The sequence below is a fragment of the Corvus hawaiiensis genome, chromosome Z (genome assembly GCF_020740725.1).
Source record: "Corvus hawaiiensis isolate bCorHaw1 chromosome Z, bCorHaw1.pri.cur, whole genome shotgun sequence".
Taxonomy (NCBI): Eukaryota; Metazoa; Chordata; class Aves; order Passeriformes; family Corvidae; genus Corvus; species Corvus hawaiiensis.
This window is the reverse complement of record NC_063255.1, coordinates 33,374,360-33,400,183: the sequence shown is the minus strand read 5'-3', so window position 1 is coordinate 33,400,183 and position 25,824 is coordinate 33,374,360. Positions and strand designations below refer to the sequence as shown.

Here is a 25,824-nt window from a genome sequence, read left to right as displayed (position 1 = left end):
CACCTGCTCCAGTGTTAGAAAAATGGACTGTAAACACTTCAAGCCAGAACTTACTTTCAGATTGTCCTGTGAGGTATCTAGCACTTCTGAGGGTGCTGTAAAAGAGAACTGGTATGCTTTTAGGAATGTCATTGCCCAAATGCCTGGACAAACATGAAGGATTTTGAAATAATACATTTTTTCCTGAACAATTTGAAGCTTTATTTTTCTTCCTCTTCTGAAATATAATTGCAGCCCCTCTGTGCTGTCCTCTGGGGCAGCTGTGTTTTGTTTCAGCATGTTCAGGTTGCGGGAGAGCACTTTGTTCTGTGAGGTTAAACACATATAAATGTGTTTAGGACACATAGTGTTTAGGACTGGCATAGTACCTGGAACAATTGTTTCTGAGGCATCTGCAAAGAAGACTAGTAGACCCAGGAATGAGATAAGCCAAGTGTGCAGTGAATTTTCATTATAGAAGAAACATGGTCATGTCAGTCTTGGAAAAATGTAGATGATCTCTCTACACTTAAAACAAAAGATGGAAGAAATTCACATAGATGTAATTTATACACAGGTTTAGAAACCTACTGTATTGAGTAACGGCATAATGTTTTCTACATGTTGTTAGTGTCACCACACCTACTCAGTTTAAGACAGATAGTTAAATCAGGCAATGGCCTAATATGCAGTCAAATGCACATTTCGAGGTGAAATCTGCCCAACAGTCTCTTATACACTGTGTTTACAAACGGCAGAAGTGGTGATGTAGGATGACCCCACCAAGGTTTTCACTCATACAGCTTTACGCACAGCTGTAAAGCACCTGCAGAATTCCTGGCACTGTATTTTTGTTTGGTTATAATAATCACTATCTCCTATCTCTTGATTTTCTCAAAGCTCAAAAAATATTAAACACCAGGGCTCTATGTGCTCTGTGAACTATAGTACCATTTGAAGGTTGCAATAGCTGCAGTAAGTTATTCACAGTTTGTAGGAATTAAATTCCAGAGGAGGGAGAGGAGATGAAGACAGAGTGTGCGATGCTGCAAGCCTGTCTCTATTACAGCACCTGTGCCGTGCCATTATTGACAGTAGCAACTCTCCTCCTAATGTTTTACAAAACAAATGCCCCCTACAGCACTGCATGAAGGAAGAAAGCAAAAAAAGCTGGAGATTTATTAGCGTCCCTGTGGGATTTTAAGTTCCTTGTGTGGCTGTTTACAGAACAGGCAGCTGCCCAGCTGGAGCGCCCCGGCCCTGCCCCAGGCAGGATGCTTCGTAGCCCCAGTCACACCTCTGCTGGCTGGCCCTGCGACAGCACAGCAGCTGGCCGGGGACACCCCTCTCCCCAGCATGGTTTTCACTCCCTAACCACAGTCCACCGGGTACATGTTTAGGACTATGAAGTCTAGCACCTAAGATGCTAATTATATACATAATCATACATACACACACTATTATATGTATATGAGAGTTAATGACTGTTTTTCACACGCTGGAAACTAACATGGAGGTCAGAGCCTCTCTGGGTTAGCTGCAGCATGAACTACCCAAAGCTCCTCAAAGGAGATCATAAACAACTAAAAAATAAGTCTAAAGACACGCCGTTTGTCTTGTCTCTGTCACCTTAGAGATTAAAATCTGCTCAAATGCCAATAATTTATTAAAGATACTAAATACAGCCTTACAGCTAGTAATAAAGGTCTACACAGAGCGGCTCATAAAGCAAAGGCGGCCGCAGCTGCTGCCAGGTTCGGCGCAGTGCGCGGCCGCCCGGAGGCTGGGGCTGGGTTTGGGTTTGAGCGGCAGCAGCACATTGTGTCTGAGTGGGACACTTCTGCAGCCCGGACCAGCGGCAGGTCTCCCGAGAGGGGAGCGTTCGTTGGGAGTCGGTGGAAACAGACCACTGCTTCCTTTTGTCCGGAGGGCTCCCTTTGCACCCCTCACCCCCATCCCAGCAGCTCCGGGACGGCTCGGGGCAGGAAAGGGCAGGCACGGGCCTCCGGCCCGCCCATCTCCTTCTCCCCAGCAAACTCACGCACCAACCACTTTTTTTTTTCCCGTGAACGAGGCTTTTCGGGAGAGGAGGATCGGCAGAAGGCGGGGGCGCTGGCTCCTTTGTGCTACGATACCAGCACCCCCTGTTCCGTTGTTGCCCCATCCCCCGTCTCTACCGCTGTTCTGCCCCCCCGCATTTCCTGCCCCCACCCCGGGCAGCCCCCCCGTCCCCGCGGGCCAGGCGGGGCGGGGGAAGCGCTTCCCGCGGGCGATGACTCCGAGTAACTTTTCACCTACTTGGCGGCTGCGCGCCCCGCGGGGTTACTGCCGGTCAAGCTGCCCGAGTCCCGAGCACTGCCGCGCTCCCGCAGCCTGCTCCTCCGGCCACACACCCCGAGCCCATCTGCCACCCCAGTGCCCCCCAGGCCCTCAGCCTTTCCCCCGGGAAGCCACGCAGATGGCAGTGTCACTTAGCAGGGGCGCGGACTCTCCCGTGCAGCAGGAGCCCGTGCGTGTTACATTCGTCAGTTCGGCTCCCACGACCACCACCTATTTTGCAGCCGAAGGGTTATGTGCTCGCAGGACTCGCTCTGTGGATACCCTGGAGCTTGCTCATCCCAAGCGCTGGCAAGGGGAGCGCGTGCTTTTGCTGCTCGCCGAGGGCGGCTGAGAGCGGGGTTACTGCCGGTCAATGCCGCAGGGCGTGCGCCGCCTGCGCCGCTCGCTTTCCGCTCCTGCAGAGCGCCTCCGAGCCTGTAAGCCATACTTCTGCATTTCCTTTAAATGCTGCTAGCCAAATCGTAGCGCCAACCCGTCCTGCACCACAGTTACCTTGCAAAGTAATTTTCAGTAGTCCCAGCGGTAACGCTGCCTGAATGACTCTTCTGTTGGGCACAAAGCTTGCAGCAATACTGTATGGATTTTAGCATGAAAGGATTACTGCTACTGAGAATTTTGATCTTGGATCAACCATAAGTGCTCAAAAGAGACTTACAAAACCTCCAGGCCAACACCAAACCATTCTTTTCTGAGCTTGCAGTAAAAGATGGAGAAAACAGTAAAAAGAATACTTTTCTGAGGTTTTTCTATGAGCGAACTGAAATGTTTGCTCACTCTCTAAGAGCTGGATATCTCTACAGTGTTAAAACCACAGTGGTGAGCCATGCACCGCAATTTTTAAAAGAGCTAAAATAAGTACACTGTAATGTGTTTACTGAGACCAGACATGTGAATCCTGCAGCTGGGTTGCATTTTGTGCTTGAGGAGGCTTAAATACATGCTTCCTGTAGGTAAAATTTACCCAGTCTCAATTTGGCCTTTTGTATTAATTCCATAAATTTACCCTGTGCTCATTAGCCAGGAAAATCAGGTGAGGAGTTTGTTCTTTTTTATTGTATGTAGTTACAACATGGCTGTTCCTACCTATGTTTCAAGGACAATGCTGTAAAGAATGGTAAAGGTGACCCTAAGTGGCCTGTGAACTGAAGATAAGGATTATCCATGGGGACTTCTAGCTCAGTTTCAGGAGTGTTTGTAGATATTTCTGACACTGTAATTACTTTTTTCTTTTTGACTGTCTTAACAGAAGGATAAGCTCTCAAAGGACAACACAACAATTCTCCTTTGGTCTAGAAGAGACCAAATTGAAGGAAATTTAATGCTGTGAGTATTTGTAACATAATACATGTTCATGGTTTTTGTATAACGCTCCATAAAGGAAATGTAAGTACAGTTTGTCATTAAACACAAAATAAATGAACGAATATTTTTATCCTTTTATGAGGTACAGATTGCTCCTATTTAGCTATTTAAGCTGTGGCATACACTCACAGAAACCACTATATTGGACAGCAATGTAAAATTAAGCAATAAAGAGGAAGAATGTCTCCTCACTCTTAGAAGTGGCTTTGTGATTTGCTATAAACGCTTATGATGTTTTTCCCCCATTTTGTGGGGGGTTTTTATGTGTGTTTTTCACTGGAATCCCATCCATTGTCCCCTTACATACTTTCTTCTCTCCACTTCTAAAGCATTGATTGGCTTCTCTCTCTCTCCCTCTTTCTCTCTGTACTCTGTTGTTACCAGGTTGCTGATTAAGATGTTTACTGGTCATCCCTCTACTGCAAAAAGGCACAAATACAATGAGGAGAAATATTTTGATTTGCTATAGGAAGTGAAGGGAGGTGGTAGGAAAGTAACCATTCTATTAGGTTTATAGTCTTTGATGTTGTTTTCCCCTCCCCCTCCTCTTGCATTGCCCACAGCTGTTGATGTGGATTTTCCACCTGCATTTGTTTTCTTTCACTTCAGGGATATTTAAGGGAAACTGCACAATTGCTGTTTACTAAGTACTGAACTGTCTGGGGCCCGTTAAACATAAAAGTGAATCTTCTGACTTTCTAAAATACAAAGTTTACTAAAGCAGTAATTTTTGTGTCTCTAGCGGGATAATTAGATTGTCTGATTTACAATTATTCACACAATTTTATTGTCTCCTGAATTTTGTAGTAGCTGTGCACCAGCTTTGTAGATTTGTAGATTTGTGCACCAGTGACAAAACAGTTTTTATACCTTAAAAGAAGTGTCAGCATGGTTGGGAGGACAGAATTACAAGCTAAAATTGGTGTAGATAAAACAATCTTTTGAAGACTAGCATTCCAAAGCTAGTATTGCAGTCACTTTCAAAAGACCCTGCCTGTCATGGATTGTCTTCTGGGTCTGTGCTTGTGAGTGTTTGTATTTTCTGTGCTTCCTTTCCATTCTTTTCATCTGCCCTTACTCTTTGTCCCTCCTTGTGTCACTTCAGTGGTGACTCAGACTTGTAGCTAGCAATCCCAGACTGCAGCAGTGGAAAATGTTGTGCTTCAGGCAAGTGCATCTCCCAATCCGTCTCACAGTGATTGTGTTGAAAAGCAGGTAGATGCACAGCACTTTCAAACATCATTCCTGTCCTACTGTATTTTAAGATGGTTTTACATTTCTAATTTAGACAGCTTAAACTGCAAGAGAGCTGTTCTTCAGAAGGATGTTTTATACTGGATGGTAGAAAGCTGATGCCCCTATGATGTTTCTGACAAGACTGGACAGGTCTCTTCAGCTTGGAAACTAAGCCAGTTGAGCTGGAATTTTATTGTAAGCTGCATTGTCTTTAAAAATAGCACAGATTTCCAATTCAGTTTCCTTGCAAGTGTAATTGAAGTCCTGTTTAATGGAATATTCATTAGCTGGCCTACAAAGGCAAGAACTCCAATTATACCTCATGTCGAAGTCCTGTGCAGTAAACACAGCAGTTAGGCTCTTTAAGTGTTCATTTTCAGCTTCCTTTGGAGAATTAGGAATTTAGCGTTAGGAACTAGAATGACACATTCTTATCTCAAATGTGGGATTTTTTAGACAGATTTTTTTCCCCGTTAGCAAGAATATCGCCATTAGCCTCTCCAAGCTGAAATTAAGACTTCAGTCATGTAACTAGGATTTTATAAATAGATTTCTGAAATGATTTTATGAAATATATGAGGCTGGGTATGGAACTAAAGAGACTTAATTTTCTATAAAAGTTCACAGTCTGAAAATACAGTGCTTCAGGTATGTGAAAAATTCTTACATGCTGCAATAACTGTCTTCATATTTGGTGCTTACATGGTACATGACTACTAGCTGGAAGTCTTACGTGTTACTAAGTACAGACAATAAAATGTGTTGTGGCAACTATCACATGTAATAAATTAAATGATAATAAATGCTTTTGCATCAGAATGGAGGTAAAATAATAGAGCAAAATATGAAGAATTTGAAGTCAAAAACAAGATAAGTGGAAGTCAATTGTTGTAACATAAACTTTCCTCTCTCAGAAAAATGGAGTTCTCTGTTTCTTTGTTCTCAAATGGTTGTCCAATGTATGATTAAACTAAGTGGTGAACATTTCTCTGTAAGTGAGAGAAATCTGGGTACTTTTCTCAACTGAGCTCCCTTTAAATTTGCTTTAAATGCTCAGATATTCCCACAATGTGCACCCAGATGCTGTGGATTGAGAGACTGCAAGCACGCATGCACTTGCATTCAATTGCAAGAGCAGAGCGTTCAAAGAATGTCTTTTGGTCATGCCCATCTACTGTTTGGGGTTTGTCAGCACAATCATTGGCACTGTACAGGCCTGAAGTAGCAGTGAACTGCAGAAACTTGGCTGTGGATGTGTCTTACCTTGTAAATAATTCTTCTATTAATACTGTGCAGCTTTTCTTTTTTCATGCCAAAATAGTAACATACACTGATGAGCGCAATGAACAAGCTCATTTCTCTGGCACTAACTGTTCCTTACAACTTACAGATCTACACTGTCTAAACAGTCTTGTGCTCTGAACAAAAGCCCTCCTATTGGAGAAGTAACTCCTTTTGACTTCAAGAGCTGTGCTGAACTCAATAATCTCTTCCTGTTCTATGGCTGAGGAATTGAGAGGTTTAATACTGAAAGAAAACTAAACAAAACAAACCTCTGCAGCATAGCAATTTAAAAACACGTGGCTAGTTCAGTAGCAAAATGAATGTGGAGACAAGCCCTGTGCCTAGGGAAACAAGCACATTCATTTTTATTTCAGTAAGGGCAGGATTATTGCTTTACATCATATGTTCGTTATTTAACTTTCCCTTTGGAGCCTGTAGCATGCTCTGGGCACTATGTAAGTAACAATTCTTTCTGTGTAAAAGAAATGCTGTTCTCTTATTTTTTATATGGTTACCTGTTAGCAATAACTGAAAGCCTTTGCCTGGGTCTGGGACCAGCTTTACAATCCCAGCAGGTTGAGTAGTCTAAAGACAATAAATGCAGCTATCTAGGAGTTGGAAATGTGTGGGACATGCCTGGTAATTTTCTTTCTTCTGATTGCCATTAAAAAATATAAATTAGACATTTTAATGTTGAACTGAACAAAATTCTGAATCATATGTCTGAACCTCTTGTCTTTTAATTTATCCCAAAACCTGCAATGCAATACAGACCTTATCAAGCAGTTTCAAGCCTTCTTTTTGTTCCCCTGATTTCAGTGATCTTGACACTGGTGTGAAGCCATCACAGCTCATCATACCTTACCAGGAATTGTATTATTTCAGGTATTCCTAAAGGAAATACTGGATTGATTAAATGAAGGTAGAGTGCCCATGCCACCGAAACACCATTTGTAAGTTTAATGTATGCTCTTCCTTTTTCTATTCAATTGTTGTGGCAGGAGGGATACACATTGTTCCTGCCTTTACATTACCTCATTATATGACATAGGAATCTTAAATGTGGTGCTTGATATAGTTCAAATGCAGAACATGGGTAGGAGAATTGTCTTATGTGCTGATGTCAGTGGCATTAAAAGAAAGGTGAAGTATATACATTTTTCCAGGCTTGATATTAGTAACAAATATATGAATGCAAACAGATGCAAGAAGTCTGGATTTGACTGCTGAACTGCATACTGTGATCCTATTTAATAAACAATGTAGAGGTTCTCTATTCATGAGTGATTTTTGGCCTTCCTGTCTTGCTACTGAAGCAGTTCTCTGAATTGACCTCTAACATGCTAAGAAGAGTTACAGTAAAGTACACAAGCATCTTGTACAGCTGTGTCCCCCTTGGAGTCACCTGGAACTTTGCAGAATGTAGGGCAAAATCCACTTCCTGAAAAGAAAAGAAGGGAAGGGTTTTGTGGAGATGTTTTGGTACCAGTACAAATTGCCTCACCTGAACATGCCTGAAGGAAGAAACAGATGAAAGTTCCTCATGAGGGGAAGAGGAGGGGCAGATACTGATCTCTTCTCTCTGGTGCCCAGTGACAGAACCAGAGGGAACTGCCTGAAGTTGTGTCAGGGGAGGTTTAGGTCGGATATCAGGAAAAGGTTCTTCACCCAGAGCGTGGTTGGACACTGGAACAGGGAAGTGGTCACAGTACCAAGGCTGATGGAGCTTAAGAAATGCTTGGAAAATGCTCTCAGGCACATGGTGTGACTCTTGGGGATGATCCTGTGCAGGGCCAGGAGTTGCAATGATCCTTGAGGGTCCCTTCCAACTCTACTTATTCTGTTATTCTGTGAAGCTTTTTTCTGTCATTCCCGCATATAAAGAAGGATATTGACTTCTGGCTGAGGATATGGGTAATATTGATTACAAAGGTTGTCTGTCAGGATGATTCTTCACTGACAGAAAGCTACGTTTTTGTTGCAGTAGTAGCCATACACACTTTGTAAGAGAAGTTCTGTCCATTTCTAGGTCATAGGGCCATCTTAAATGGTGGCCAAACCTTTGGTGACAGTAATGTTTTGCATTTAACAGCATAACATTTTTTGTTTCATACATACACCAAACAGAAAAAATTAATTTGCTTTGCATGTCTTTGCCAATTCTAGGAAGCATTCAACATGTTTCTGCTCAGTCACTGTCAGAAAAACAACTAAAGAGGCTGTCAAAAATAATAAAAAAATCTCACCCAAGAACAGCAGCATTTTCAGCTTTGTCTGCTACAGTGGAGCCTTTGCTACCCTCTGAGTTCTGAAATGCATCGGTACCTGAAGTCCCTGTGAGAAGGGGAAAAAGACCTACAGTTCCAAACTCCAACTGCACCTCCTCTGCTTTTCAAAAACAGTGGCCTTGTCCAACGCTTTAAAGTGCATGTGCACTTTTGTTTTTTTAGAACAGAAGGGACATAATATCCTTTCATTTCTTCCGGTAAGTTATTTGGAACTTCCTCTTTGTATTATTTTTAAATTTCCCTTGTGTAGCCTGGGCAAAATGTTGGTTTTGGTTCTGGTTTCTTTTTATTTGTCAGGAGTAAGGTTGTAGGGGACTGAGGGTCTCTGTGAAGGATAGACCTAAACCCATCTTCTTTTACACACTGTTAAGGGATCTGCACTATGCCTAGGGCTCGCTTGTACCATGGCTTTCACAGCAGAAGAAATCAGATTATGTTCATTGTAATTTATATCAGACAGCTTCTTCTGTCTTTTTTGCGTCTAAATGTACATGCAAATCACAGAATCATAGGTGCTCTGTGTGGAACTCTAAGAATTTGTGCTAGTCACAGTCTAGTGTTGGCAAGAGAGCTCAAGCTTTATCTTTTATTACTTACAGATCACTCAGAAAGGCACCCCCATGTGCAAAGTGTTCATGAAATCTAAGTCTACATACTTTGAAGCTGTCAGACCATTACCCTCATGATTCCAGACCTCTATTTTAAAAAGCAATAATTAAGGCCCGTATCTATATGAAAATAAGATTATTCTAACTTGTTTTTTGTCTATTTCCTCAGCAGCTTAGCTAGGATTGGAACTAGACTTCACTTGTGATGCATATGCAATGACCAAAAAAGTGAAGTCAAAATTCATGCTAATTTAATGTTTCCATGTCTAAGTATTGTATGAGTTGCTCTGGGTAAGAATGAAAACTTCTCTGTAACTGATACAACTGGAAGAGAGGTATCTTCAGACCATGCTACCATGTCTTGAAATTATCCACTTCCCACTGAGTACTGGTCTTATTCTGTTATGTTTCAGGAAAGTTTAACTGCTTGCCTTAGTGCTAAGTCAGAAAGGATGGGACATCAAATTGGACAGAAAAGAGAAGAGCTGATGGGTAGAACAGTTAAGCTGAAAATAGAAGAGCCGGACCAGTAAGAAGAGTTCAGTTGACAAAGAAATCCTGAGGTAAGTTTTAGGAAAGGAATGGTAGAAGGCCAATGGATTTTGCAGCATAGCATGGAAAAGGAAATGAAGCACCAGGAAGGCTTCATTTTCCTTTGAAAATGTAACGGTTCTGTTAACAGCTGCCTGACTAACAGCAGAATGCACCTCGTATGTACCTGTGCACCTGTGATATAACAAGAGCCTTTGCCTAGGCTGCTTAGGAGTTACCTTTCAAGCAGTTAACCTGCCAACTGTTTGGCAAGCTGCAGAGGCATATCAAGAATAGATTACTATGGGTAACAAACATAACTTTGAAGGAATGCCATGGTTTTCTTCTAGCTTATTTCATCACTTTTTTAAAACTGCATATTTCAGTATGGTCAGCTGATTAGTCTTCACTAGGTCTCACAGGTCTGATCTACATTGAATTGGATAGTGTTCAGGGGTTGAATCCCGAGCAAATATTCACTTAAAGCTTGAATGAGCAGTAGCTTATTTCATGCACACTGAATGTGTCCACAGGAGAAGATTACCCAGCCGTAAATTAACTTTCGTCCTTACTAAGAAGTAACTTCCTTGTGTAGACAAGCTCTGAGTCAGTTTGTGTTTAAACCAGCAATATAATGGTCTATGGAGGTGGAGGAATGTCTTGCAGTAATTAAGACATATTTTCAGCCTGTCCCAGCAATTCAGTGATTTGCTGACTTCAAAAAGTAAACTCCCCGTGTATATAAGCCAGTCTTTCACACTGGTCTGGAATGATGTGATGTAGCTAAGGGCACACTGGTTTATCCTTTCACAGAGTCCAGCTTTATGTGCTTCTATTAACTGGTGAGGGATGTTTATACAAGCTGGGCATACGCAGAAAAGAAATTCATTTTGCGGGGAAGAAGGTAGGAGGAAAGTGTAAGGGAGGGTGAGGGCTGAACTGGCATAAACAATAAATCACATTAGTTATTCTCTCTCTGTTCACATGGAAGCTTGTTGATATTTGCTTTGGTACTACATTTTTCCTCAGGATAAATATTGATTTGATGGTTTAGAAACCAGTCTTGTCAAAGAGAAAAAACAGGGTGCTCCACATAATTTGAATAGTTGCAATAACACCAACAGATGAGGAGTCATCCATTTATTTAAAGCTCATTAAACATGTGAGTAATTAATTAAGCTCATGAAAAATTTAGAAGCACAAACTTTGCTATGAGAGATTAATTTTTAATCACAGCTAATATTGTCATGCAGCCATAGGCATGCAGGATTTGGACGCCATTTTTATGTGGCAGAAGGAAGTTTTTCACTTAGATTGGTTTGACAAATAGTTTTGAAAAGGTTTTTCCTTTAATATGCATGTGAGGCCCAGGTTCTCTAATGCAGATCCATATAAATCAGTAGTAATATTGGGGCAGATGAAACTGTTACTTCCAATTAGAAGAAAATACTGTCTTCTTGATGCATGAATATATGAAAGCCTGAAATGAAGTTCACCAGCAGTTTAGCAACTGAACTTAAACTTGGTTTTGTTGAAAGATAAAGGCTTATTTTTGTCCTCTCCTTTATTTTGTGTTTATATAGAGCTGAGCACAACTTGACTTTGTCTGTAGCTGGTGTCCACTGATATCACAGAATCACTTCTCTTCTCCAGAGCAGCAGGGAGGAACTTGACTCAGAGGTGAGTGACAGTGATGTGTGAAGTGTCAGAAGTGGGGTCATTTGTGTGTTGCTTTGCAGCCCCTCTCTCCTACACTGGTTGCATTCAGCCTCTGCCTCATGGCCATCCACAGCTCCAAGTCAGTCGGTGCATCTTAAAGAAAGGAGAAAAGCCTGCCATCTGCTCTGTACCACTGCTGCCAAAACGGCACAGAATACAAACAGCAAGTCAGAGCTTAGCTGCCGGCAGTTCACATCCTCCTTGGAGGTGCCAGGGACTGTAAGTGAAAAGATGCAAACACAAAAACTGGATGTCTGCAAATTAGTCCCAGGAACAAAAAGCTGGAAGAACCAGGGTTTTGAGATTCTTGTTAAAGTATAGGTAAAATAAGTGTATGCAGGATTTGTGATAACTCAGAGTGTAAGGGAACATGTCGTTTAGTGCAATGTATATTACTATTGATATTTGAAGACACAGGTTAAAAACTAGAGTTTACTTCACAGAAGATTCTGAGTTGGAAGTGAAGGGACCCAGAAGGATCATCAAGTCCAAGTCTTCTAAGTAAATGCCCCATATGAGGATTGGACTCACAAATCTTTTTGTTATTAGCACCATGCTCTAACAAACTGAACTAATCTTAGCGTGAGTTGCTGTTTTTTATAAAAACAGCCTTACTTTTTCTTCACCAGTTTTCCACAGCAAACAATTTAGGCATACAAGACCACATGTTCTCAAATCTTAGACACATGCCAGAAAATTGGTCAATGAGGATGTTCTCTAGAATTTTAAGTGGCCAAGAAATGCAGACTTGAAGTGACAAAGAGGTATGTTTAACTTCTATTACATGCTAATACCAAACAGATGAATTCCATATATCAAACTGGTTTTTTGTGCTGGTTAACTACCAAAACAGGGAGAGCACCTGCGTACAGCACTGTCTCCAGAATCAGTTCTAGTTGGTGGGGGAGCCAGTGACTCCTGTACTGCTGGAAAATCTTAACCTGAAATGCAGTGGCTTGCATAAAGCTTTGATAGCAGTGACAGCAAGCAGTAGATTTACTCTGACATTCCCAAGGTGGCAGATATGTGCAAAAGGAGGAGTGTTGCTGCCTGTTCTGAGCTTCCCCTCCCCCTCCCAAAGACACGTGCTCCTGCCCATGTGCTCTGAGCTCCTTTGTTCCAAGCGCTGGCAAAGCCAAATGTAACTCAGACTCTTCAGCAGTGTGTGACTGGCCGCTCACCAGGTCCGCCCCCAGTCCGCCCCTTTCCCCTTCTCCGAATAAAAGATGGTCGAGGGGAGGCTCCGCTCTCTCTCTCCGCTCAGCGACTTTCCTGTGAACATCTCTGGTTGTCTGTCTCATTTGAAAGCTTCTAACTGCAGGGAATTGAGCGAGCAGGGAGCTATATTTCTCCCTCTTTGCTTCTGCTGATGGTATTTGCTCTGCAGCTGATTCAGGTACCGATTTTAGAGCTACTAAAGTGCTAGATTGCCCTTGCTACCTCTCAAGGCTGCTCAAGGCTTTCTAAGGCATTGAAATACAAGCGCTAGCCGGTATAAAGCTGAAAAGATACCTTCCACAGAGGAGGTGACACAAAACTCCTGACTGCTGGTCCCCCTCCAAGTTACCACATGGTAGGATTTTTTTTACTGTATATTTTCCTGTGAGAACAGGGCATCCAGCCATCCAGTTGGCTTGACACCCCCTCCAGCTCCCTTGTGTGTGCAGCTGAGTGTGATGGTGATGTAGCAGTGTGCAGGTGTACTTAACAGTTATGCTCTGTTCCTTTGCAGGGATAGTAACATGGAAAGACAGAGTGGGAAGATCCCTTAAGAAGTAATTTTTTTCCACCATGTTTTTCCAAAGTAGGATCTACCAAACATAAACTTTTCCTAATAGCATAGTTAGCCAAATTTCCTCAGAGTACAGGGTGAAAAATTGCCATGGGTTGACACAGTGAGGGAATTAAAGATACACTAACATAAAGATAATAATCAAGATGGATTCCTGCTCTTACTGTCCTTCTGTGGTAGCTTGCAGTCCATTTCTAAGAGCAGCAGCCTATAGGAAGGGCTAGAATCCTGCTGTAGCCTTCAGGGACACACTTGCACTGGCGCAAAAGTAGCCAAGCTGCTCAACGCATAGAGGATGCTCACTTCTCCTTGAAAAATGCCCCAAAGAAACCCTTGGGGGGGAAAAAAAAAATCTTTTTTTTTTTCCCCTCTGGAAGGAGTTTGTTCTTGTGTAGGCAGGGTCACACTGCATCCACCAATCACTGCTGTTTCTATGTGTCCACAAGTAACAAGCTAACAAAGAACAAGCTAATTAGACAGAACTAATAAAAAACATTGGTAATTATTCTCTGAAAGCTCTGATCTGTGGCTGATGCAAAAATGAAGAATTTGTGCTTCTCAATGTGTTTCCCGTTTGCTGTCTCACATTCTTTCTAGCTCTACCTAGATTTTCTTATTTGTTTGTTTTAAATTCCATTGAAACCATGGCAGCAAGGGCAGTGGAAGGAAAGAACAAAGAAGGTGGAGAAGATGGAGTCCTTTTATACCTGAATTCAGGGTAAGACTTTTTTTTTTAATTCTGTAGACAGCAGATAATTTTTCATTCTTACTTTGCTGGAAAACCCATCTTCGATTTTTAGAGGCTAATTTGGGGGACAGCAAAACCTGACTGAATTTCCCAGTTATTTCTACAACCTTTGTTCTATCCACGCAGCCTGAGATTTCCCAGCTGTAGTACCCTACAACTCACATTGCTACATATGATCTTATATACAGGAATCTATTCAGGGCACAGTATTATCTATGCAGTGTTACATGTTTATATGTCTAAAGCATAATTGAACATGGAGGAATATTGCATAAGCTTTTTGCTATCAGAGATTTATTTATAATGCATACTGGAACATGTGTAAATAGATCATTAATATTGCCTTTAAACAGCATCCTAATCATTGTGTACAATGTGTGGAAGTAAAAGACAAAAGCAGGTGAGACATTGTGGCTCCAGACCTGTAACTCTAGAGTGTCCCAAAGAAATTCTAGTGATTGTTGGTAGCTTCAAAAGTACTCATCTGTGAGAGGGTTATAAAATCTTTAACTGGAACTGAAAACAACATAGGGAAATGGAACCCAAATGTCCAAACTCAACCATTTCCAAAGCAGTCTTGGAGATCAAGAGTGAAATTCTGAACCTTTAACTCTGAATGGATTTTTTGAAGTGGCAAAAATTGGGACAAGCACTTAATTGAGGACTAAATCACTCGGCAGCATTTAATATCCAGCCTTAGTTTACTTTTCAGAGTCAGTGAACTGCTTTACCTTTATGTGCTAAAGGGACTGCAGAGCATTCAGGTGAACTGCAGAGAATCTTTCTCTGTCCTGAGAGAAACACACTGAGCCCAATGAGTAGCGAGCAGGTTGAATCTGAAGAAGAGTCTGAACTTCTTCTGTAGAATAAGTTCGTGGATGATAAACACTTACTGCAAATGAGAACCCTTCTGTATTTTAACAGGAGTCCATGTCGTTTCTTGTCTTTTTCTGACCAAAAAGTGGTAATGGAATGGGGAAAAGAAAATGTATAATACCTAGATGGGCCTGGTTCAACATGAAAAATACTCTGTGAACAAACTCTGTATCTGAAGTTAAACTACTGAAGTAACACCCATTTAATCTGAACAGTGTATGCTTAGAGGGAATAGAATCCTGCAGGAATGGAAGAGACATACAAGTCCAACTAATTCATTTCTAAAAGCGATCACAACCATGTGTTAAATATGTGTGTGAACACTGAAGTTATATTGAGAGCTATACAAAGCTATATTAACTCCTACCTCTCTAAGATTGCCATAAGATATGACATAGAAAATATTAAGGACACTAATGGAAAAAGATGTTTTTACAGAAATGAGATAGTATAGGTTTCATATATAGTTTTCTTGATCATAGCTTCTTATGAGGTAACACTGTTACTGGCACTTGGATTCCAAAAATTTGTCAAGGTAATATTTAGTTGATTTTAATAAAGAAAGTAAAATATGCCAAACCCTAGAATGCATGTTTATCTTATGGCTAATCTTGGGAGAGCTTTATATGATAGCAGACAAATAAAAGTTGTCTTGCATCTTTCTGTATGGTCTGCATCCCCTCCTCTTAACACTATATATCCAGTTTCCTCGTGCCTTCCATTCCTTTATATATCTCTTTGGAAAACTGATTGCTAGGAATCATTTTCACTACAGATTTCTTCCTGGCAGGCTACAGTGACTCAGTAGATTACCCACTACTAAAGAGAAGTCCTGGAAATCTTAGTCAAAAAGGTTGTCCCTGATCATAACTGCTTTTAGAAAGATATAAATGTCAATACTGATGAGCAGTTTAGGGAGCAGCATGGACAGAGATCACAGAATACAGCAATTGTAATAAAATTCTTCCCTGAATATGCAATAAGAAAGTGAACAAGGTTTTACAGCTATCAAGAAAAACAAACAGGTATCTCATTGCTCTGTAATTCTGATGGGGCTGATGCTGAAGACATGGCTTTTCTCAAGAAGAAGAAAATATTTTACTGGCTGCCTGGGAAAGGCCTGATCTAGTAGATCCTGACTTGGAGGAAAAAATGACCAGAGTATTTTTTTTCCTTTTAAGGTAGTAGAGTCAGCAAAGATAGCTAAATCCTGTACAATTATGAGTGATACTCTGATGCTTACAAAATGGAGGAAATAGCTAATAGGAGAAATAAGAAGCCCCAGAATTACTATTTTTTATGGAAGGTCTGTCTAGCATGTCCAGCAGCATGTGCAACAGGAGAGAATGACTGTGTAAAGACATGAGGACAGAGAAATGGAGGTTGATTGTTTTGTCCTTCTCCAAACAGGGCCAGGTGGGAATATGCTGAAGCAGAAGCACCAAAGTGAGAAGAAGGTCTTCTAAGGTAGAGAGAAACAGAAAGAGCCTCTTTTGAGGGAGGGGCAGGATCTGGATACTGAAGTCAGTGAGTCTGGATGCTGGACAATCACAAGGCAATATTTCACTTGGGCATGTCATGGTGTAAAGAGGGAAACTGGCCAGGAATGAAAAGGGCATAGCTTAGGCACTGGAGCCTCTGTGGAAAGGCATGATAGATTGTTAGTCCATCAAATCCCCAGGAAGTTTGTTGATATCTTGACTAGGGGCTGCACAGACTCTGGCAACAACACTGGGGGCAGGTTAATGCAGCAACAGCATTAGGCTCTCCAACTACCTCATGAGATCCCACAGTAATGGATGGGAGGGTTGAAGGTGCACCAGGGAAGGTTAAATTTGACTTTGTCCTTTTGCTGCAGGTGCTAGAGTGACAATTAACAGACACAGAGAGAGATACGTGTTCTTCATATTATGACACAATGTGCAGAAGTAGGAATTGGCCCATCCTGAAGACAGGAACAGGATTGTGTCTGCAGAGCAAGCTGTCCGCACCCTAGATCCAGCCCCAGATGCCTGCAAGCAGCTAAAGAATGTAGAGGTCAAACTCTCTGCCTTGATAAAAGTGCTGGAAATAGTCAGAAAGTGCAGATATTTTAATGGGGCAAAATGTAACAGCTGTCAGAACTCAAAAGTTGCCTGATTGTTTAATGTGCAACAACAGCAAACCTCAATTTGAGCAATCAAGTGAGGGGAAAACAAGTTAGGCTCTACAGAGAAGACTGCAGGTCTCTAAGCATGGAAATCAACTGGCAGTTCTAAGCAGCTCTGGAAAGATTTGAGTTGGAATAGAAGTGCATCATTCTGCATTGAGTTTTTCTTGATGTCTGTGGAAAGGCAAGATTTGAAGAAGACACCTCTAAAGGCCACTTTCTGAATGTATTTCTGCAGATGTATAAAGAGAACAGAAGCAAAACCTGGTCTCAGTCCTTTCTCTGTGAGAAGGAAGTGTAAAAGAGGTGGTTCTTGCCTCCTGGAAAGCAGTCCCTTGCTTGTAAGCATGGACACAAAAAAGCTCAGTAATGCGGGGTACTCATGAGCTCAGTAGAGTCCAGGAGATGGGAGGAGGATATGGTTTTGACAACAGCAAAAAAGGGTGACTCTTCCTTTGAGGGCACTGTAATTTATGCTAGACAAGAGGACTTTATCCTCCCTTCTCATAAACATGGGCACAGGTTGCACAGAGAGGTTGCAGAGTCCTTTTGTGAAGGTATTCAGAAGTCATCTGGAGACATTTCTGAATGACATGCTCAAGGGGACCCTGCGGAGGGAAGGGATGGTGGACTAGATGACCTCCAGTGGTGCCTTCCAATCCAACCCATTCTGCAGTTGTATGGGATGCTGTCAGAAGGACTGAGGCACCCTTCCAGCTCCATGAGGGATACAGTGTGAGCTGGGGAAGCTGCTGGAGAGCCTGAAAACATAGCTTAGCTTGTGTGGAGGCCACAAGGCTCACTGACCTGTGTATTGCAGTGAGGCTAGGTAAATAAAACCTTCCAGGGCCTGAGGATAGCTTGCTCTGAGTGTCACTTTTAAGACTGGAGGTGAGGGACAGCACACTTTCCTCCACGGCCTCTGGTCATGCTGGCGCTGAAGCAAGCAGTACACTTACGGGCTAGTTCTGTCCTGTCTTTCCCTCTGGTTCACAGACTGGTTTTGAACACATGATGGTGCATTTTCTTCCTTTCTGGAATGTCATTATCTAGTGAAGGAAAAACATCACTTCCTAAAACTTATCCCCTTTGCCACTAATGTTGTTGTCTGCAGCTCCAAAGCTGTGGGTGAAAGAAGTTTTGTTAATCAGGGACTGACTTTATCTCCATTTAAATCTATAGCCAGCACATGCAGTCAAAATCCCAGGTGCATATCTCCACTGACTTAATTGGGCTGCTCAAATATACACTGTTTATATAAAAGGCTGAAGCTTTTGTAGTACAAACACAATGTAAGAGTCCTTATTCAGGAAAAAGTTGTATTGAGTTCCATGAGAATTGATTAAGGATCTTAAACAGGCAATTTTTGATCTTTAAAAAAAAAAAAAAGTTTAAGAAACTAAAGTAATGCAACTGATGTGGAATGACATTTGGCTGACCTCAAGGAAATTTGGGTAATTGACCATTTTAACTTATATCTCAAGGGCTTAATTTGGTGAAGTTTATAGCCTGGCTGATCCATGAAGATTCATCCATCAGTACTTAAACTGAGGTTGGATGAAAATATACTGCATCCTTTTATGGGGCTTTCTTTGCATTTGATCAGGATCTACATCTACTAGGCTTCATTTCTGTTTTGTGATGAATTTTTGCTTCCTTGTTCCATGCACTGGGGATATTATTAGCATATACATTTATAACAGGAGATGAAGTGCAGAATTTTTGAAGCAGTTCATATTGAACTTTAACATTCTGCATAGCTGTCCATCCAGTTCCATGGCTGGCACAGAAACCCTGGCTCATGCAGGCCAGCCTATCCCTGTATTCCTGTCTGGCAAGACACATGTAATGCTGTGCCGTTTTTTTTTTTCAACCCACTACAAATGCACACTGAAATATTTTCGCAGAATTTCTATTTTGGGCTAATTTTTAGAAGATAGACAATTGCACAGAGGAAGGGTGAAACATTAAAAAAACATTCCTGCTGCATGCCATTACAAAGTACACATCTGGGGAATCTGAGAAAAGAAAAACTTCATATCAAATTAAAATTGCTACCTTATATAAACTTCCAGTATTTTAATTGGCAACTCTACATATTTTCCTTGCTCTTCAAACTATAGGTTAGGTCCGTGGTTGGGAAAATCAGTTTATTTCTGTCAAAGTCAAAGAATTTTTAACACCTAAGTATTTGGCTGCATGTGTATTTTACATCTAAAAAATATTAATTTTGTTAACAATGAGCTTCACAGCACCCTAGTTTCTACAGCTAACTGCAGATGTAATTTTACTTACATTAATGTTAAGTGTTTGTGAGAAATTACAAGGCAATGCTTGTAGCGATGGTCTTTCTTCTTAAAACAATGTCAGTTATCTGGCAAATAACCCACATGAGAGATGGCTTTTAAATCACCCTTTTAAACACAAGATAACATTAAAAAGTGTCTCTCATAGCTGCTTAAACCGTAGCTTGCTCATATCTGAGCTACAGTATATTTTATTTAAAGGACATAGAACCACCTTATTAACGACTGCTGCCAGTTTGAAGACTATGTTTATGCTGAAAGATGGAGAGGATGAGCACAAGCTCTTTTGTCTTCGTCAGGCGCTGGGACAGGCCTGCAATATTCTTTGATTGGAAGGCAGAAACTTCCCAGATTCACTTCTTCTCATGGCACAGATAAGCACTTCAAAGCTTCCGCACTGCAGGGCTTAGTGGGGGATGTATTTAAACCTTCTGTTTCTTTGCAGGTGCAATAACTAAACAGCAACTCTATTACCTACTTTCTTCTGTAAATAGGATGGGAAGAAAAGTGTGTGTGGAAGGTTGCAGTAAACAGCATGATGTAGTCACTTGTACTCACTGGGCTGCAAACCAGGCTGGAGTGACTCACACTTCCATGTTAGGATGTTGAGTGAGAGCCTAGATTGCTATAAAGTAGTAACAATGCAATTGCTTCTTTCTAAAAGTTAGGAAGCTTTTTCTAAGAAGACCTTACAAAAGCTGTCACTATCCTCTGAATCAGGTATTTCAAATCAAAGGAAAGTAAACCAAGACAGAACAGATGCTTGAAATACAGAATAATCTTCAGTGTGTATCCCAAAGATAAGAGTGAGGAATCTCAAAGCTACGTTTCTGCAACAAGAATGCCAAGTAAAAAAAGAGGTGAGCCAAGTTCTCTGAAAAGTAGGGGTTTTTTAATGGAAGTATTGCTAACCTGCTGTCTTTCCTGCTTGAATTTAGTCCAAACTAGATCATCTAGGGCTAAAAAGGGCATGGATTTCCAGATGAAATCTCTTAAAAGCTGACAGCTAAAGGTGTATTAAACTGTGACTTTCTTTATTGCTGAAACATGTCATAGATACCTTTGGTTTATACCAAGACATTTCTTGGTGTGCTTGCCTAAGCCCACAGGATTCTGTAGTATCCTGACATTAGGAAACATCAACCTCATAGAATTAACAATGGTGTGTTTTGCCTTGTAGAAGCTACAAGTACAAAGAAACAACTTCCTCCTCACTTCCTCCTGTAAGAACACAGCGTGTTTTCCTATTTTCAGTTCCACCCCTTCATTCCACTACATAATGTCTTTTCCATGACCAGCAATTTACATGTCCTCTGACCTCTCAGTAATTGGTACAGCTAACCGTCCCTCTGTAGGTCTGTAGCCTTCCCTTCCACCCAGCCTTGGACCCTACTGTGGGCTGCTTGTTCAAAGTCAATGTAACGAGGGAATGGGTGGAAGGAGAAGACTGGCCTTTGGAAAAAGACAAAGGATCAGGTCTTATCTGAAAGTGCATGTCATGAAAACTGCATATTGGGCAGGTCTTTAGTATTGGAAGCTGCAAGGGAAGAGGGCATGAACTCCTTCCCCTGTGCCAGTTACGGCTGCTGTCAGCCAGTTTGAAAGAGATGAAAACAACCTACTGCATGCCAAAACCTCAGCTAGGTGAAAGCAGCACATGGCACTTCTGCTCAAACATATTTTAGAAAGAGCAGCCCCTAGGACAGGAGACACTGGAGAAAACATGAGGATATCTGTGAAATGGAGGAAGTGGAGGAGACAGATGGAAGGAAGGGAGACAGTCTTGGAAGGAGCCACTCCATGCCAAAGAAGGGACACCCTGTAGGAAACTGGCACATGGAGGACTCACTGTGAAGCAGTGGAATAGTAAGGCAAGAAGCAGTGGAGGAAAATGAGTAAGAAGTGAGGAAGAGCAGAAAGAACCATTACAAACTAACGCCAACTGTCCACATTGCCCAGTGCTTCACAGAATTGGGGCAAAGGGACTGATTGAAACAGCTATTGAAAGAAGGGGTAGGAGAGGTGCTTAACTGGAGCTTGGGAAGGAAGGAGAAAGGTCTTTCCCTAAGTGTTTGTTTATGTCTGCCTTTTTCCTCTCTGTATCTGAATCAGTAGCTGAAATTTTGTGTTAGTCATCAATAAATAAAATTAAGCAGGAAGTCCCATGTGAGACTGCTTTATCTGCAAAGATCTGTCATGCCTTCCACAGGACACATAAGCCAGCATATTTGCTGTGCATGAAGGAGTTGGGAGGCATAAATGTTTTTGAGAAATCCATAGGGTCTATCCTGAAATCTCAAACCACCCAAAAGTAAGAATAGTTATTCTTAGAAACTATTTGCAGTGTGGCTATTATCTTTGTGTTTGTACAGTCTACTCATTGGATCTAACTGTGCCCCCTTCCCCTGTCATCCTTCTTCTACCATTTGCCAGTGCTTGTCCCTCAGCGAGCTCACATCACTGCCATGCCACAAGGAGAAGCAAAACTGAAGAAATTATATCCCGTGGAGCACAAAGATTTCCCACCATCCTACAGGTATTTTAACAGAACAAACTCAATCAAATGCTCCATTCACTTCTTATGAACAGCTATATATTAGCTGTCTTGTTGGAAAATGTTGTTCAAATGTTTCAACTGTTGGCACCAATTTCCAGAATTTAAAAAATTCAGCCTTCTGATGATGTTGCAAAAGCTCACACTTTCCTTAGAGGAACCTAGGTTTAAATAGACATCAGTAACAGAGCAATTGTCAGCACTTAGGTATTGACATAGCTCTGTTTCCACTGAAGTTAGATCACTAATTCTTTTAAAAATTCCATCCAGTATAACCTCTCTTTCAAACTCCGTTTTATGCGGGATGAGGCATAACACTTTGTTGATTGTAAACTAAATGTGCTCTTTCTCCCTGTGTACTGACTAACCATGCAGAAATTCTTTGTTTTAGAATTTAAAATTACAATCCAGACTGTTTGGAAATGTGTAAAATGCAAAGCTCTAGCATATGGCGAAAAACACACAGCTGCATTTATACACTAAATAAAGATCTTGTTTTTACTTCAGTTTTACCACCAGACGCAGGTACAAACAGAATGAATCTGTTGAAGTCAGTGACATTATGTAGCAGTTACACTGGGGAATGGCCAGAATCAGGAGCTTTTTTATTTTGTCCAGCTCTTAGCCTGTTTGTGAGATGTTGAAACACAGGTACTAAGGGAAGGAGCTAGGATCACTGTGAAAATTAAAGTGTCATCTTTTATTCTGTGTGGAAGGGTCTGCATTATTAATTTGAATATTCACTGCTATCTGTGATACTCCAGTGCATTATTTTAGATCACAATCTGCCCGAGCTCTCTGGAATTTGCTTTCAGGTGTTTGTATTTCTGTGCCACTTGAAACAATACTATGGTGGTGGTGTGAGCATGGAAATAAAAGCCAGGAAACTCAAAGATAGGGTTCCCTCAGTAACTGTGTATCATCCAGATTGCTCACAATAAGGCAAAGCATTAACAGCATGAACGATAACATCAACTACTTCACTGCAGAAGGGAAATGGCAGTGCATTGTCTGTAGAAGGAACTACAATTTAGAGTTGCCTGCCTTTCGTGCATTACTTGTTTTCATTCATAGAGAATTTTATGCCTTGAAAATGCACTGCTATACTTTCAGAAATTGCACTGCATGATTTCACAGTACTCCTGACATGTAACAAGCAAAAAATTTGGAAGGCTTTGCATGATGCGTGGTTTCTAAGGGAGGACCCCACTTGGGAGGACACCTTCAGCCATCAGACAGTAATTGCTAGGACCAGGCCATTTCTCCAGTAGATAAAACACACTCCCATTTATGGATTTTGTATTTGAAGCAAATCAGCTTGCTGTGAACTATTAAAAATAAATTGAGATTTGTTTTCATAAAGTTTGTGACTAGTTGTAAATTTCTCCATAAACTGACACAACTGAATTCATCCTTATTTGAGGCTATGTATCCAAGTGTTACATTTCACAGTTCCTTGCCTTTTTATTGCCACAAGTGACATGGAGTACAGGACGTCTGGTCCTGTTGAAACTGTTATTGATTGATTTCTTTCAGGCCAACACTGTTGGTACACTCAGTACCTCAGCAGCTGTACAGCCGAGGACGGATCTGCGCCCAGTTTGTACCGGCTCAGCTCAGGAGATGCGAGGAGCGGTGCAGGCCTCGAGACGTGGGCGGCTGGAGCACAGTCACCTCGCAGGTAACTCCGTACCTGGGTTTCTGCTCTTCCTTCCCACAGTCTCCAGGAAGGGACGCCCGGGGGGTAGGGGCGGGAGGCAACGCGAGGGGCTGGGATGCTTCTCGACGCACCTGGGAGCGCGAAGTTTCATAAAAAGCAGCGACCGCGGGCAGCCCACAGAATGCCGTCCCGCCGTGCAAGGCCGGATCAAACATACCCATCCCCGCAGTTTGTTTTTGGCTGCACGGTGCACTCCCACATGCAAATCGCCGCACCCTCCCCCACCCCCAACAGCAGCCGCTGCCGAGGGAAAATAAAAAAAAAAAAGGGGCGCGGAGGACAGGAGAGGGGGGAAAAGAAGAAAGGAAAGAGCAAAGAGAAAAGGCGACAGAGCGAAGACCCCAGGGGGAGGGGAAAAGCAGTGTGGGGGGCGGCCCCGGCCGTGGAAGGGGCGGGCTGGCCCGCCAGGGGCAGCTCCGCGCCGCCCTATAAGAGGCGCTGCGGGGCGGGGGCGCCCGGTAGCGGCAGCGGGGCCGGCGTCGGGGCCGCGAGCGGAGCCGGACGGGATCGTGGCGCGGAGCCGGCGGCGGCTCCCCTCGGGACCGACGGCGGCTGCCGGCCGGGGAGGTAGGCGGGGGGACGCATCGCGGGCAGCTGTCGGGGAGGCTTCCCACTTGTCCCCGCTCCGCCTGGAACAGGCGGCACAAAGCGAGAGGAAAAACGCAAATGAGTGTGTGTGTGTGTGTGTGTTTCTGTTATTGTTTTGGTTTTTTAATTTGTTTGTTTTCTTACTGTTTTGGGGTTTTCGTCTTCCGGCGTGGTGCCACTCTCTCTCTGTGCCCAGCCTGGCGGGAGCGCGGCTCGGAGGATGGTTTACGGCGTAGCGGGGGATCGGAAAGGCGCTAAGAGTGTTTGTGTGTGTGGGAGGGGCGTGGTTGTGTGTGCTTATTTTTTAAAAATTTGTTTTTTTAATTTAGCTTAGCCTGAGCGAGGCGACTGTGACTTGGCAGCGCTCACGGAGGGTGGCTCACCTTACCGCTGCCTCTCCCAGCCCCGGTGGGTGCTAGAAGATAACGGGAGGGTTTTCGTCCCCTTCACTCCTACGTGACTCCTGTGAAGTCGCGGGCGTGGGATAAGGGGAGGGCCTTGGGATGGGGGGAGTGTAAAAATAAAAAATCGATCTGGCTGCCTTTGTGATGGGCAGGAGGCTCAGTTGCATGCAACAAACCATGCTGCTGCGTGCCAGACTGTTGTGAAGTCTGGAGTGCTACGCTGCAACCTATCATCAGGCTGTTACAAAAGACTGGAGCTGCACAGCAGCCCAGATGCTTAAAACGTGCCTGGAATGATACTCTGATTCTAAATTAAAAGTTGGTATTAAACCCTGTTTTTGCCTGGTTTTAACCAGAAGTGTCCCGTTTCCCCCAAGCTGTTTGCCTTGGAGATTTTAAAGTCTGTTCAAAAACATACTTAAAGGACCAAAGTTGATTTTAAGTGTGTTGGAATAGACCTCACTGAAGCCAGAGGGGTGTAAACATCTTCTAAATTAAATTTAAATGAGTTGAACTTTTTTGAAAATCACTGCAATGGGTTAATGCATTAAAATTTATTTTCACTTTTGGATATGAGTTGTACTGCAGAGAACAGCCATGTCTTGGGGATGTTCCATTAACAACAGATGGTCAAGCCTGCTGTCGAAAGGCTCTTGTAATGGAGCAGTCTTGCTCGGTTTTGAAAGGGGGTCATGGTAGTAAACATACAGTGCAAATGCTTTTTGTGCTTGGTGCTTGTGGCACAGCTTGATTCCCTAGCAAGTGGGAATGGCAACGTGTGCTGTCACTTTTCTGTCACTCAAATCAGTGTGTGATTCTGTGATGACACAGTAGGATATGAAGCTAAGTGGGTAGCACTTGGGACTTTGCAGTGTTTTACTGATATAACAGATAAAAATGGTGTTGGTGGGTCTTCATTGTGTGAATTTGAATTTTAATTTATGTAAGAGTTGTGTGATACAGTCCATATCTGGTATGGGCAGGAGTTTGATGCCTTCACTCATGACATGAAGCACCTTGTTTCCCATGATCATAATTTGGTAGGGCTGATTATGGTGTAAATTAAAAGTCAACCCTTAACAAAAAAGATGGGGATATAAGTTTGGTAGCATGGAACACAAGCATTGCATGGTAGAATTTAAGTTGAACCTGGTAAGTTGGGAATGCTTAGCATTAAATAATAAAAATCATGGGTTTTTTATGCTCATTATAGGTGTTCGGAGGGGGTTACGAGCTGGCCTCTGGGCCGAAGGAGATCTCAATTTGCTGTACTTTGACATTAGTGTAGGAATCCAGCAGCTAGCCCAAAACTGTTCACAGTAACTTTCCCCTGATAAGTT

General features: G+C 42.4%; 1 protein-coding gene and 1 long non-coding RNA gene across 3 annotated transcripts in view; both read left to right on the top strand.

Annotated features, from left to right (window-relative positions):
- The first annotated feature begins 3,646 nt into the window (after positions 1-3,646).
- On the top strand, positions 3,647-22,020 carry LOC125319693. The gene is made up of 9 exons (XR_007200863.1): positions 3,647-3,702; positions 7,087-7,154; positions 8,368-8,686; positions 9,511-9,660; positions 11,212-11,308; positions 13,791-13,857; positions 16,174-16,230; positions 19,939-20,078; positions 21,652-22,020. It is a non-coding gene; the product is annotated as an uncharacterized LOC125319693 (long non-coding RNA).
- Positions 22,021-23,966: 1,946 nt separating this feature from the next.
- Positions 23,967-25,824, top strand: part of ABCA1 (ATP binding cassette subfamily A member 1) — a 92,639-nt gene continuing 90,781 nt past the window's right edge. For both annotated transcript variants that reach the window (XM_048291136.1, XM_048291134.1), the window contains exon 1: positions 23,967-24,059. The gene's annotated coding sequence lies outside the window, so the exon portion shown is untranslated. The remainder of the gene's footprint in view (positions 24,060-25,824) is intronic.